General features: G+C 38.1%; 1 protein-coding gene across 1 annotated transcript in view; it reads right to left on the bottom strand.

Moving 5' to 3' along the window:
- The window catches only part of LOC106086192 (frequenin-1), a 228,447-nt gene extending 226,528 nt beyond the window's left edge, over positions 1-1,919 (bottom strand). Inside the window, exon 1 of the mRNA XM_059366688.1 lies at positions 1,444-1,919. The gene's annotated coding sequence lies outside the window, so the exon portion shown is untranslated. The remainder of the gene's footprint in view (positions 1-1,443) is intronic.
- Between the last annotated feature and the right edge of the window lie 10,599 nt (positions 1,920-12,518).

The raw sequence follows: 12,518 nt of genomic DNA, 5'->3' as shown, positions 1-12,518 counted from the left end.
TGTCCGTCCGTCTGTCTGTCTGTCGAAATAACGCTAACTCTCGAAAGAGTAAAGCTAGCCACTTCAAATTTTGCACGAAGCCTTCTTACTAGTGTAGGTCGGTTGGGATTGTAAATGGGCCATGTTGGGCCATTATCCGATTTGGCTGAAATTTAGCATGAGGTGTTTTATTATGACTTACAATAACTATACTAAGTATGGTTCAAATCGATCCATAGCCTGATATAGCTATCATATAAACCGATCTGGGGTCTTGATCCTCTAGAGAGCGCAATTTTTATCCGATTTGGTTGAAATTTTGCATGAGGTGTTTCCTTATGACTTCCAACAACTGTGTTAAGTATGGCTCAAATCAGTTCATTACCTGATATAGCTGCCATATTAACCGTTTTGGAATCGTGACTTCTTGAGCTTCTAGAGGGCGCAATTATTATCCGATTTAACTGAAATTTTAAACAACGTTCTCCAACATTAAATTCAATTATGGTCCAAATCGAACCATAACTCCATATAGCTCCAATATCATAGCAATTCTTTTCTTTTATCCTTTGTTTGTCGAAAAAGTGATATCGGGTAAAGAACTCGACAAAAGCGATCTATGGTGGAGAGAATATAAGAATCGACCGAACTTAACACGCTTTTACTTGTCTAAGCTCTATTCGTTCAAAAGTTGGATCAATGTCGAAGGATGGGAAGACGGATGGTCAGCGCCAAACCGTCAAAAAAATCTCATACCCATCTTTGACCAATTCTTCAAACTGTTACAAAGGAAACACCCTCCACTCCCTCTCATGGTGGAAGACATAACAAACCCTCTCTCCATTGACTTTGACTTGATACAACAAATTAAAAACGAAACACCGGGCAATTGCTGCTCAACGACAAAAATGCATCACCATCACCAGAACTATGCCTTGTGTGTACTTGTTTGCGATATAAATAGTCGCCATCATGATTGGCCGACGGAACGGACGAAATGATATGTTTATTTATACACATGTTCCATGCCTTCAATCATTTTGTTTATCCATTGTTAGACAACGCGTCGTATATATCCATTGCAGAGAAAACGTTAACCACATCAAAATTAATCGCCAACAACACGATATTGATGGGCATATTTATTTCTGTAGGCACTTCGTTTTGCCATTCGAGTCGAGTCGATTCGTTTCGTTTTGTTTTGTTTACGGCGAATATGACACATGTTGTACGAATTGGGAGAGCGGGAAATGTATTGGCAACCTGTTTGTCGTTGCTCAAATATTATGACAGATAACAGTTTTGTTTGCTTGCGTGTGCTTGCTTGCTGGTGCGACTGAGTAAGTGAGTTAAAGAGTGAAGGAGTAAAGTCATAAGCAGAGTAATAAAATATGTTTTTTTTTATATATAATAAAAACATGGCTAATAAAATTATTAGTTTATTTTTTTTTTTAATTTTATTACCTGTTCAGAATTTATTTAGAGTGTGAAAGCGGAAATTCCACTCTTATTAATATATTTTTAAATGAAATATTTTAAACACTTGGTAATGTAGATTTCAGCACAAAATTTTCCTTTTTCAGAATTAAACAAAAATAAACTAAACACCATATAAACATCAAATTAAACAATCACCCACTGCTTTATAGCCTCGCCAGGGTACCACATGAGATAAATTTTATTTTTTCTTCATACAATAAAAGTTACACTTTTTCAGCTTCAATTCACAAAAAAACACCGTTTTTATCAAATCAAAATCGATTAAAAAATATTTTTCATGTAATTATTTTTCGTTTCGATTACAGATATAAATCACTTTCGACGCCACCTCCACCGCGATGCGCTTTGAGACAACGTGTTTTCGTCCGTTTCGGTCTGCAGACGACTATTAGCCTATGATATGCACACTAAATCGACATGTTGTGGCGTAAAATAACGCGGATGTGAACATCTGCCGCTTTGCTGAGTAGTGTAAATAGCAAATATTGCGCTAAGACCTCTCCGATAAGAGAGCACAACAAACGCAAACGATGACAAAAAACCAACAACAAGAGCGCAGCAAGCGTTAGGCAAATCGGAACGGAACGTATGGGTGGCAAAAAGCAAAGAAACACCAAAATTGTTGCCGAAAAGCAAACTATGTGTTACTTAGAATCTCATTGGCAGCAGTGCTTATACACACACACACACACACATATATAAGAATATTTTGTATTATTGCAATAAAAGCACCAGAATTATTTAAACAAAAGATATAGAAATTAAACAACAACAACAACAAAACAGAGCACCCTTACTTTGGGATTTATAAAATGCTTAGCGATACAATGGCACAGTGAATAAAAACCACTTCATTGTCTGTTACAAAATGAGTAAGAAAATGCTAAGTCCGGCCGGGACGAAACTTGGGATCCTACCACCCTGGACGACTTTGCAAGGCTGGCCACCTTTTGCCGGGAAGTATTTCTTAGGAGGCGGACTAGACTTAGTGGAGGGATAAACACACGCTAGTTATCCATAACGAGGTGTTGCTGTGCTGGCGCGCATGATATGGCCTGGCACCTGCCTTACCCATGTTGATGCAGCGGTGTTTGCCCATTGTTGGTTCCCTTAGCTGTTGTGGTTGTGTTCGGTCACCCGTGAGGGTGGCCGCGTTGATTGTAAAGTCCCATGTTGATGCTGATATATGTGGCGTAGCCCGTGAGGGCTGCCGTGTGCTGTTTGTGTTTGTGTATATCGTCCCGTTGTATGTTTGATGCATACTTTTGTATTCTGGCTTGAGGTCGACTTAGGGCGATTTTTCTCATTCAGGTGACCAGTCCGGAACTGTTTGGGTTTCAACTGGTAGTAGTCTTTTAAGGCTACGAAGTCTGACCGGAGACTTTAATCTGGTACCACGGGTGTCAGGAGCCCCTGGAACTTTGTTTCCAGCCTGACAATGGTGAGGCCCCAGTGGGGAGCAACGTGGTGGCTGTGGTTTGTACCCAAATCGCGGGTAGAGCATAAGCTCGGCGTGGAGTTGCGTTTTCAACCGGGTGCCGTGTATCATAGATCGGAAGGAGTTTTAGGTAGTGCTCCGCTCCTAACCAAGGAGGTGAACACGTCCAAATACGTGAGATCAAATTGGTACTCATGTGTGGGTTACCACATGTGGGGGCGTTGGTAGACGCATTGTATTCACCCTTGAGCCTCGCAGGTTTGGGTGGTATCTGCGTAAAACTCGACATTCGACACCCTGGATTCTGCAAAATAATGTTCAACAAATGAACTTAGTTGAGGGGCATTGTGTATCATACGTAAAAAAATTCTTGCAAGTCAAGTAAAAATTCAAGCTTCCATTGGCCGTAGAAGACTATTTAGGAGATGGGTTTTGTGTGGAAGCTATATCAGGTTACTGACCGATTTGGACACTACTAACCATGGATGTTGGAAAACATAATAAAACACTGTTTTGTTATGACTTCTAACAACTGTGTCGAATATGGTTCAAATCGGTCCATAACTTGATATAGCTGCCATATAAACCGATTTGGGATCTTGACTTCTTTAGCCTCTAGAGGGCCCAATTTTTATCAGACACTTGGGCCTGAAAAAAATATAACCATCATGGTCTACTTTCAAATACCAATTATTTAAACCCCATATTGCCATTGGTTTAAGGAGAGTTTACACAATGAGGCGTCCCCCGAACCCTTGGCCTCAAAATTGGTTACCAAATTCGTTTTCTATTCTCAAATACCTTTCATTTGAGTCACGCATTGTCATGGTCGGTAAATTTGTACTCTTTGAGGGATATTTTTCGGAAGGGGTGATGCCCTAAATACATGATTCTACATTTGGATATCAAATTCTTATTTTACTTCCAAATACCTTTTTTTGAGCCTCATATTGCGATGGTCACTAAAAAATTGTTGTTTGTGGGGTATTTTGGGAAAGTTGTAGACCTCCAGAAAATTGGACCCGAAAGTGGATATCAATTCTTGCTCTACCCCCCAATACCTAGCTCCACATTGACATGGTCGTTAAATATGCCCGATTTAGGGTGGTTTTGGGGATTGGGGTGGTCCCCCAAACACTAAGCCCGGAAAATATATCAGCAACGTGCTCTATTCTCATATATCTATATATCAAATATTTGAACCCCATATTGCACCTTGCCCTCAAATTTGGATATCAAATTCGTTTTCTAATCCCATTTGAACTCCTTATTGCAAAAGTCAGCAAATATGTCCGGTTTGCGGTATTGGCCCTAAAAACTATGAATATTTTGTTCCACTCTCTGTAAGAGCCCCATATCCCCATGGCCAGTAAATAATTCTTGTTTGGGGGGGTGTTTTGGGAAAGGGGTGGACCCCCCAAAAGTGGTCCCACATTTGGATATTAGATTCATGCTCTACTCGCAAATACCTTTCACTTGAGTCCCATAATGACATGGTTGGAAAATATGTCCGATTTAGGGGTGTTTTGGGCGTTGGGGTGGTGCCCCTAGCACTTGGTCCGACAATTGAATATCAAATACGTTTTCTTTTCCTGAATACCTTTCTTTTGAATCCCATATTATCGTGATTGATCTAAAACCAAACATATAGGTAGGTTTTAGGGTGGGGCAGCCCCCCTAGGTACCCCATCCGAAATTTGGATACTAAATTTTTATTTTTAGGTTACCATATGAGAGAACATAAAATTTCGCTTAAATCGCACCACCAATCTCCGAGATCTGGAGTTTCTGAAAATTAAAGAGATGTCGCACTGCGGCACGCCGTTCGGACTCGGCATAAAAAAGGAGGCCCCTTATCATTGAGCTAAAACTTTAATCGGCCTGCACTCATTAATATGAGAGAAGTATTCCCAGTTCCTTAATGGAATGTTCATGGGAAATTTAGTATTAGTTAGTCCGATCTTATTCATATTTGCCGTGCCGAGAAGCTCTATACAAGTGGGCCGTTCATGTGATTAAACCCAAATTCGGATGATCGATCTATATGACAGCTATATCTAAATATGGTCCGATCTGAATCAGCAAAATCGAAAAATAAATGACCCTTTTCTGGTCTTTAGCCCCTAAGCTGAAAATTGGCCTCCATATCAGCTATATATAAATATAGCCCGGTCTTGATCATCTTCGGGACACTTCCAACTTTCAGCGAAGTCGGGTAATAAATGCGCCTTTTATAAACCTAGAACCCAAAATCAGCAGATCGGTCTATATGGCAGATATATCCAAATATGTTCCAATCTGGATTATTTTAGATTTGACGGACCTTATAAAACTCACTGTTCTGAGTTTTAGCGATATCCGAAACTAAATGAGCCTCTTATAAGATCCTAAATCAGCATATCTGTCTTTATGGCAACTATTTGTAAATATGGTCTGATATACACCATATTCGGGTCAGATGTCGAGGCCTCTAGAGCAAATCACTGTTTCATAGTTCAGCAAAATCGGAGACTACATGCGCTTTTTATGGTCTTTAGAACCTAAAGCTCTATGGCAGCTATGTCAAAATAAAGCCCTCTCTGGGACAGATGTTGGGAGTCTTGATATAACTCACTGTTCCAAATTTCAGCGAAGTCGGATAATAAGTTCAGTCGGATAATAAGCAGATCGACTTATATGACAGCTTTATATAGCCAAATATATTTCGATCTGGACCATTTTTGTTTCGAATATCAACGATCCTAATAAAACTCACTGTTCTGAATTTCAGCGAAATCCGGTACTAAATGCGCCTGTTATATGCCTAAGACCTTAAATCGGCATATCGCTCTATATGGCAGCTATATGTAAATTTGGCCAGTTATACACCATGTTCGGATCGGATGTCGAGGCAAAATACAAATTTTCCCCATGACCATTCCACTAAGGAAGAGGGGCGAACTTCTCACATATCAATGAGTGCAGTCCTATTTCAAGTTTAAGCTCTATGATACGGGGCCTCATTTTTAGAGCCGAGTCCGAACGGCGTTCCACAGTGCGACACCTCTTTGGAGAGAAGTTTTAGTGGTAATGTTTTAGATTGACTGAACACTGCAACCGAAAAAAAAATAGTATGCTGATATCAGCAAACACTGTCTGCTGATATTAAATTAAAAATGTTGAACTTACAAAAACGGCTAGGCGGAAAAGGATTTGCCAGTAATGAAAATATTGAAGTTGCGGTTGATGGCTTCTTTGAGGAGCCTACTACAAACAGTTTATCAAAGCCATCAAATCGCTGGTAAAAAGAGTATCAAGCTAAAAGAAGATTATGTTGAGAAATATAGAAATATATGTGAAATATTAAAAAATGTTTCTTTGTTAGGTCGGTTACCTTTTCCTTTTTAGCTGCCATATATTGTCTTGTCTCTTTTCATCTGAAAAAGACATAATATGCTGAGGATCCAATCATCGGGCATGCTTTTTTCTAGACAGATTATACAGACGAGCTAATGGATGTGCTTTATCAGCTTGCCGCCTTGGGTTTTGGTTTAGCTGGCAATCCATCGGCTCCTGCTGCCTTGTTGTTTTTCAGTCAGGTCGCTGCTACATGGATCCAATTCTAACTATATACCATCATCATGGATTTGATGAGGCCACCGTAGAGTAGAGGTTAGCATGTCCGCCTATGACGCTGAACGCCTGGGTTCGAATCCTGGCCAGACCATCAGAAAAAATTTTCAGCGGTGGTTTTCCCCTCCTAATGCTGTCAACATTTGTAAGGTACTATGCCATGTAAAACTTTTCTCCAAGGAGGCGTAGCACTGCGGCACGCCGTTCGGACTGGACTTTTAAAAGGAGGCCCCTTATCATTGACCTTAAACTTGAATCGGACTGCACTCATTGATATGAGAGAAGTTTTCCACTGTTCCTTAGTGGAATGATCATGAGCAAAGTATACATTTGCATGGATTTGATTGCAGTATCCTCGTCGCCGCCACCATTGGATACTAGAGCTGTAGCTGAAACCAGATTTTCCATCCCAGCAAAATACGTGCTGAATTTTGAGCAGCTTTGTAAGGAAAGTTCAAGTCACACAGCGCTACAGGTGCGCTTTATTCACGGAAGAAATAATAAAGCAATGCCCCACTTGAATGCTCTTCCACTATGTAATCAATTTAGAGCGTGGTGAAGCACAGAATGGAGAATAGGAAATCACTGACACTTCAGTGTCCATTTAAGATCGCTAGATGTTCAACCATTCGTTAAAGATCGTGCCAAACACACAAAAACAATGCTTCCATAAGGGAGTACAACTGTGCATGCGGATAAGGAACCTGAAAATGCGCTAGTTTCCGCCCAAAAATTTTCTGTATCGGAATAATCCATTGCGTTACCATTATTATATACTTCCCATACATAATTACTAAAGAAAGCGCTGAATTCAGCGCTTCGTGGTGGAGCTTACAGTATGCGCACTCAATTGTAAGTGCTTCCAATTTTCTGTGTCTGTAGCAAAGCCATTGGTTTTATCTTTGATTCTTTGATAAAATTTCCAGACTTAATTCTGGCTACTGTATCACAATTCTCATGTCTTTCTATTTTTCTTTTCTTTTCTCCTGTTACCTCTTATTCACATGGCGCCTTGCTGCTGATAGCAGCATTGCTAAAAAAGCCGCATTTTTAGCTCCAGCAGCATTTCGACACTCTTGGTCCTACCATCGGTTTCTTGGGGAGGCTTCTGGTACCCAAGTACGAATTTGGTGGCATTTTCCACAGATTAGGCAATGGTTTGCCATTAGTAGACTGTTGCGCACCTTTGCTTCAACAACGCACTGAACCGAATCTACGCTCGGTCCTCGGATCGGTCGTATATCTTACACGCTGGATGAATGCCTTCTTTTTACAACAATGTGACCATTTGGCTTGGTAAATGTTACGATGTTAAGAACTGGTGCTGCTTCTACCTCGTTTTTTGCCTCGGCGAAGGTTATAAGCCTGAAACCATCATCGAACTTCATCTAATGGAGGCTAAATCTTCGACAATCGGACCAAAGATATTCTCCCCGCCTATCATGGCATTAAAGTCTCCTAGCACGATTTTAATGTCATGTGCGGGCGGCGTTTCTTGTTCTAGAATTCCAATATGCGTTTTCTAAAACACTGTGTCGTTGTTAGGTGAATCATAAGCCCAAAGGCACACATGGTGCCATAAAGTAGATTTTGTTTAACTTAGATCATTGAACATTCAACAAGATCTTCTCGGGAGAGTGTGGTGTTCTCGTATTTGTACTTTTGTTAATCGAACCCATTTCATGAAGAAAACAAAAACTGCACAATATATACGGACGATGAAATGTGCCGAATTTAAATCGCATTTTGACCATCAAATAAACAAAGTTTGGTCATGGATCGCAAACAAAAGAAGAACATCGTCGTTAATGGTCCATTCAGCCATGAACGTGCAATAAGATGCCCATCTCTCATGGGGCTGTGAGTCAGAAGAGTCGAAGACAGAGAACAATGGGGTAAACTTGTTCTTGCTCGCTCTCTCTCTCGCTCTCTCTATTTATGCCTTATTTATTATGTTTGCTTAAATTTTAGACATTTAAATTAGTTCAACTGCTTCATTCACAAATAATTTCAACTAACTGAAAGCATTTTGATCAATTCTTATGGAAAAATACTTCATTATGCATAAAAAAAAATTGTGAGGCAAAAAAAGCGCCAGGTGGTCTAGCTAACCAGTATTTTTAAACTTATGAACGAAAAGATCAAAAATTAAATCGGCGAAAAAAAAAATAAATATTTGCAGCTAAGGTCTGATAAAATTAATAGAAATTAGGAAAAAGTGTTTGCGATACATAATTTTTCGAACATCTTCCAGCTCGAGATCATATTCAATGCTTTTTATTCAATATATCAACATTTAGTATAAGATTTGATCACGAATTACCCCTACTTTCGCTCTAGGACCATTAGTTTAGGATATATGGCAATTTCGATTTTTAATGGATTTATGATGGAGCAACAATTTAAGGCCCCTCTAGGACGCATAGTTTATGAGATACAGCCATTTTAAGTTTTCTAAGTAAAAATTTCCATTTTTAATGGATTTTTGAATTTTTTGAAGGAGTCACGAATTAAGGCCCATTTCCCTCTAGGACGCATAGTTTAGGAGATACAGCCATTTTAAGTTTTCCAAGTAAAATTTCAATGTTTAATGAATTTTCTAGGACGCATGGTTTAGGAGATACAGCCATTTTAAGTTTTCCAAGTAAAATTTTGATTTCTTAAGAGATTTTTTAATATTTTATGGAGTCACGAATTAAGGCCCATTTCCCTCTAGGACGCATAGTTTAGGAGATACAGCCATTTTAAGTTTTCCATGTAAAATTTCCATTTTTAATGGATTTTTGAATTTTTTGAAGAAGTCACGAATTAAGGCCCATTTCCCCCTAGGACGCATAGTTTAGGAGATACAGCCATTTTTAGTTTTCCAAGTAAAATTTCAATGTTTAATGAATTTTTGAATTTTTTGATGGAGTCACGAATTAAGGCCCATTTCCCTCTAGGACGCATGGTTTAGGAGATACAGCCATTTTAAGTTTTCCAAGTTAAATTTTGATTTTTTAAGAGATTTTTTAATGGAGTCACGAATTAAGGCCCATTTCCCTCTAGGACGCATAGTTTAGGAGATACAGCCATTTTAAGTTTTCCAAGTAAAATTTCCATTTTTAATAGATTTTTGAATTTTTTGATGGAGTCACGAATTAAGGCCCATTTCCCTCTAGGACGCATAGTTAAGGAGATACAGCCATTTTTAATTTTTCAAGTAAAATTTCGATTTTTAATGGATTTTTTAGATTTTTGATGGAATCACGAATTAAGGCCCATTTCCCTCTAGGACGCATAGTTTAGGAGATACAGGCATTTTAAGTTTTCCTAGTAAAATTTCGAATTTTAATTTTTTTTGACGGAGTCACGAATTAAGGCCCATTTCCCTCTAGGACGCATAGTTAAGGAGATACAGCCATTTTAAATTTTCCAAGTGGAATTTCGATTTTTGATGGATTTTTGAATTGTTTGATGGAGTCACGAATTAAGGCCCATTTCCCTCTAGGACGCATATGTTGCGAGATACAGCCATTTTCAATTTTCCAAGTAAAATTTCGATTTTTGATGGATTTTTGAATTGTTTGATGGAGTCACGAATTAAGGTCCATTTCCCTCTAGGACGCATAGTTTAGGAGATACAGCCATTTTAAGTTTTCCAAGTAAAATTTCGATTTTTAATGGATTTTTGAATTTTTTGATGGAGTCACGAATTAAGGCCCATTTCCCTCTAGGACGCATAGTTTAGGATATACAGCCATTTTAAATTTTCCAAGCGGAATTTCGATTTTTGATGGATTTTTGAATTGTTTGATGGAGTCACGAATTAAGGCCCATTTCCCTCTAGGACGCATAGTTTACGAGATACAGCCATTTAAAATTTTCCAAGTAAAATTTCGATTTTTAATGGATTTTTGAATGTTTTGATGGAGTCACGAATTAAGGCCCATTTCCCTCTAGGACGCATAGTTTAGGAGATACAGCCATTTTAAGTTTTCCAAGTAAAATGTCAATTTTTAATGGATTTTTGAATTTTTTGATGGAGTCACGAATTAAGGCCCATTTCCCTCTAGGACGCATAGTTTAGGAGATACAGCCATTTTAAGTTTTCGAAGTAAAATTTCCATTTTTAATGGATTTTTGAATTTTTTGATGGAGTCACGAATTAAGGCCCATTTCCCTCTAGGACGCATAGTTTACGAGATACAGCCATTTAAAATTTTCCAAGTAAAATTTCGATTTTTAATGGATTTTTGAATGTTTTGATGGAGTCACGAATTAAGGCCCATTTCCCTCTAGGACGCATAGTTTAGGAGATACAGCCATTTTAAGTTTTCCAAGTAAAATGTCAATTTTTAATGGATTTTTGAATTTTTTTGATGGAGTCACGAATTAAGGCCGATTTCCCTCTAGGACGCATAGTTCACGAGATACAGCCATTTTCAATTTTCCAAGTAAAATTTCCATTTTTAATGGATTTTTGAATTTTTTGATGGAGTCACGAATTAAGGCCCATTTCCCTCTAGGACGCATAGTTTAGGAGATACAGCCATTTTAAGTTTTCCAAGTAAAATTTCCATATTTAATAGATTTTTGAATTTATTGATGGAGTCACGAATTAAGGCCCATTTCCCTCTAGGACGCATAGTTTACGAGATACAGCCATTTTAAGTTTTCCAAGTAAAATTTCGATTTTTAATGGATTTTTGAATTTTTTGATGGAGTCACGAATTAAGGCCCATTTCCCTCTAGGACGCATAGTTTAGGAGATACAGCCATTTTAAGTTTTCCAAGTAAAATTTCCATTTTTAATGGATTTTTGAATTTTTTGACGGAGTCACGAATTAAGGCCCATTTCCCTCTAGGACGCATAGTTTAGGAGATACAGCCATTTTAAGTTTTCCAAGTAAAATTTCCATTTTTGACGGATTTTTGAATTTGTTGATAGAGTCACGAATTAACGCCCATTTCCCGCTAGGACGCATAGTTTAGGAGATACAGCCATTTAAAATTTTCCAAGTAAAATTTCGATTTTTAATGGATTTTTGAATGTTTTGATGGAGTCACGAATTAAGGCCCATTTCCCTCTAGGACGCATAGTTTAGGAGATACAGCCATTTTAAGTTTTCCAAGTAAAATGTCAATTTTTAATGGATTTTTGAATTTTTTGATGGAGTCACGAATTAAGGCCGATTTCCCTCTAGGACGCATAGTTCACGAGATACAGCCATTTTCAATTTTCCAAGTAAAATTTCCATTTTTAATGGATTTTTGAATTTTTTGATGGAGTCACGAATTAAGGCCCATTTCCCTCTAGGACGCATAGTTTACGAGATACAGCCATTTTAAGTTTTCCAAGTAAAATTTCCATTTTTAATGGATTTTTGAATTTTTTTGATGGAGTCACGAATTAAGGCCCATTTCCCTCTAGGACGCATACTTTAGGAGATACAGCCATTTTAAGTTTTCCAAGTAAAATTTCCATATTTAATAGATTTTTGAATTTATTGATGGAGTCACGAATTAAGGCCCATTTCCCTCTAGGACGCATAGTTTACGAGATACAGCCATTTTAAGTTTTCCAAGTAAAATTTCCATTTTTAATGGATTTTTGAATTTTTTGATGGAGTCAGGAATAAAGCCCATTTCCCTCTAGGACGCATAGTTTAGGAGATACAGCCATTTTAAGTTTTCCAAGTAAAATTTCCATTTTTAATGGATTTTTGAATTTTTTGACGGAGTCACGAATTAAGGCCCATTTCCCTCTAGGACGCATAGTTTAGGAGAATTTTTGAATTTTTTGACGGAGTCACGAATTAAGGCCCATTTCCCTCTAGGACGCATAGTTTACGAGATACAGCCATTTTAAGTTTTCCAAGTAAAATTTCCATTTTTAATGGATTTTTGAATTTTTTGATGGAGTCACGAATTAAGGCCCATTTCCCTCTAGGACGCATAGTTTAGGAGATACAGCCATTTTAAGTTTTCCAAGTAAAATTTCCATTTT

Source organism: Stomoxys calcitrans, chromosome 4, assembly GCF_963082655.1.
Source record: "Stomoxys calcitrans chromosome 4, idStoCalc2.1, whole genome shotgun sequence".
In the NCBI taxonomy this organism is placed as follows: Eukaryota; Metazoa; Arthropoda; class Insecta; order Diptera; family Muscidae; genus Stomoxys; species Stomoxys calcitrans.
The sequence above is the reverse complement of the archived record's forward strand: the minus strand, read 5'-3'. Positions and strand labels throughout refer to the sequence as shown.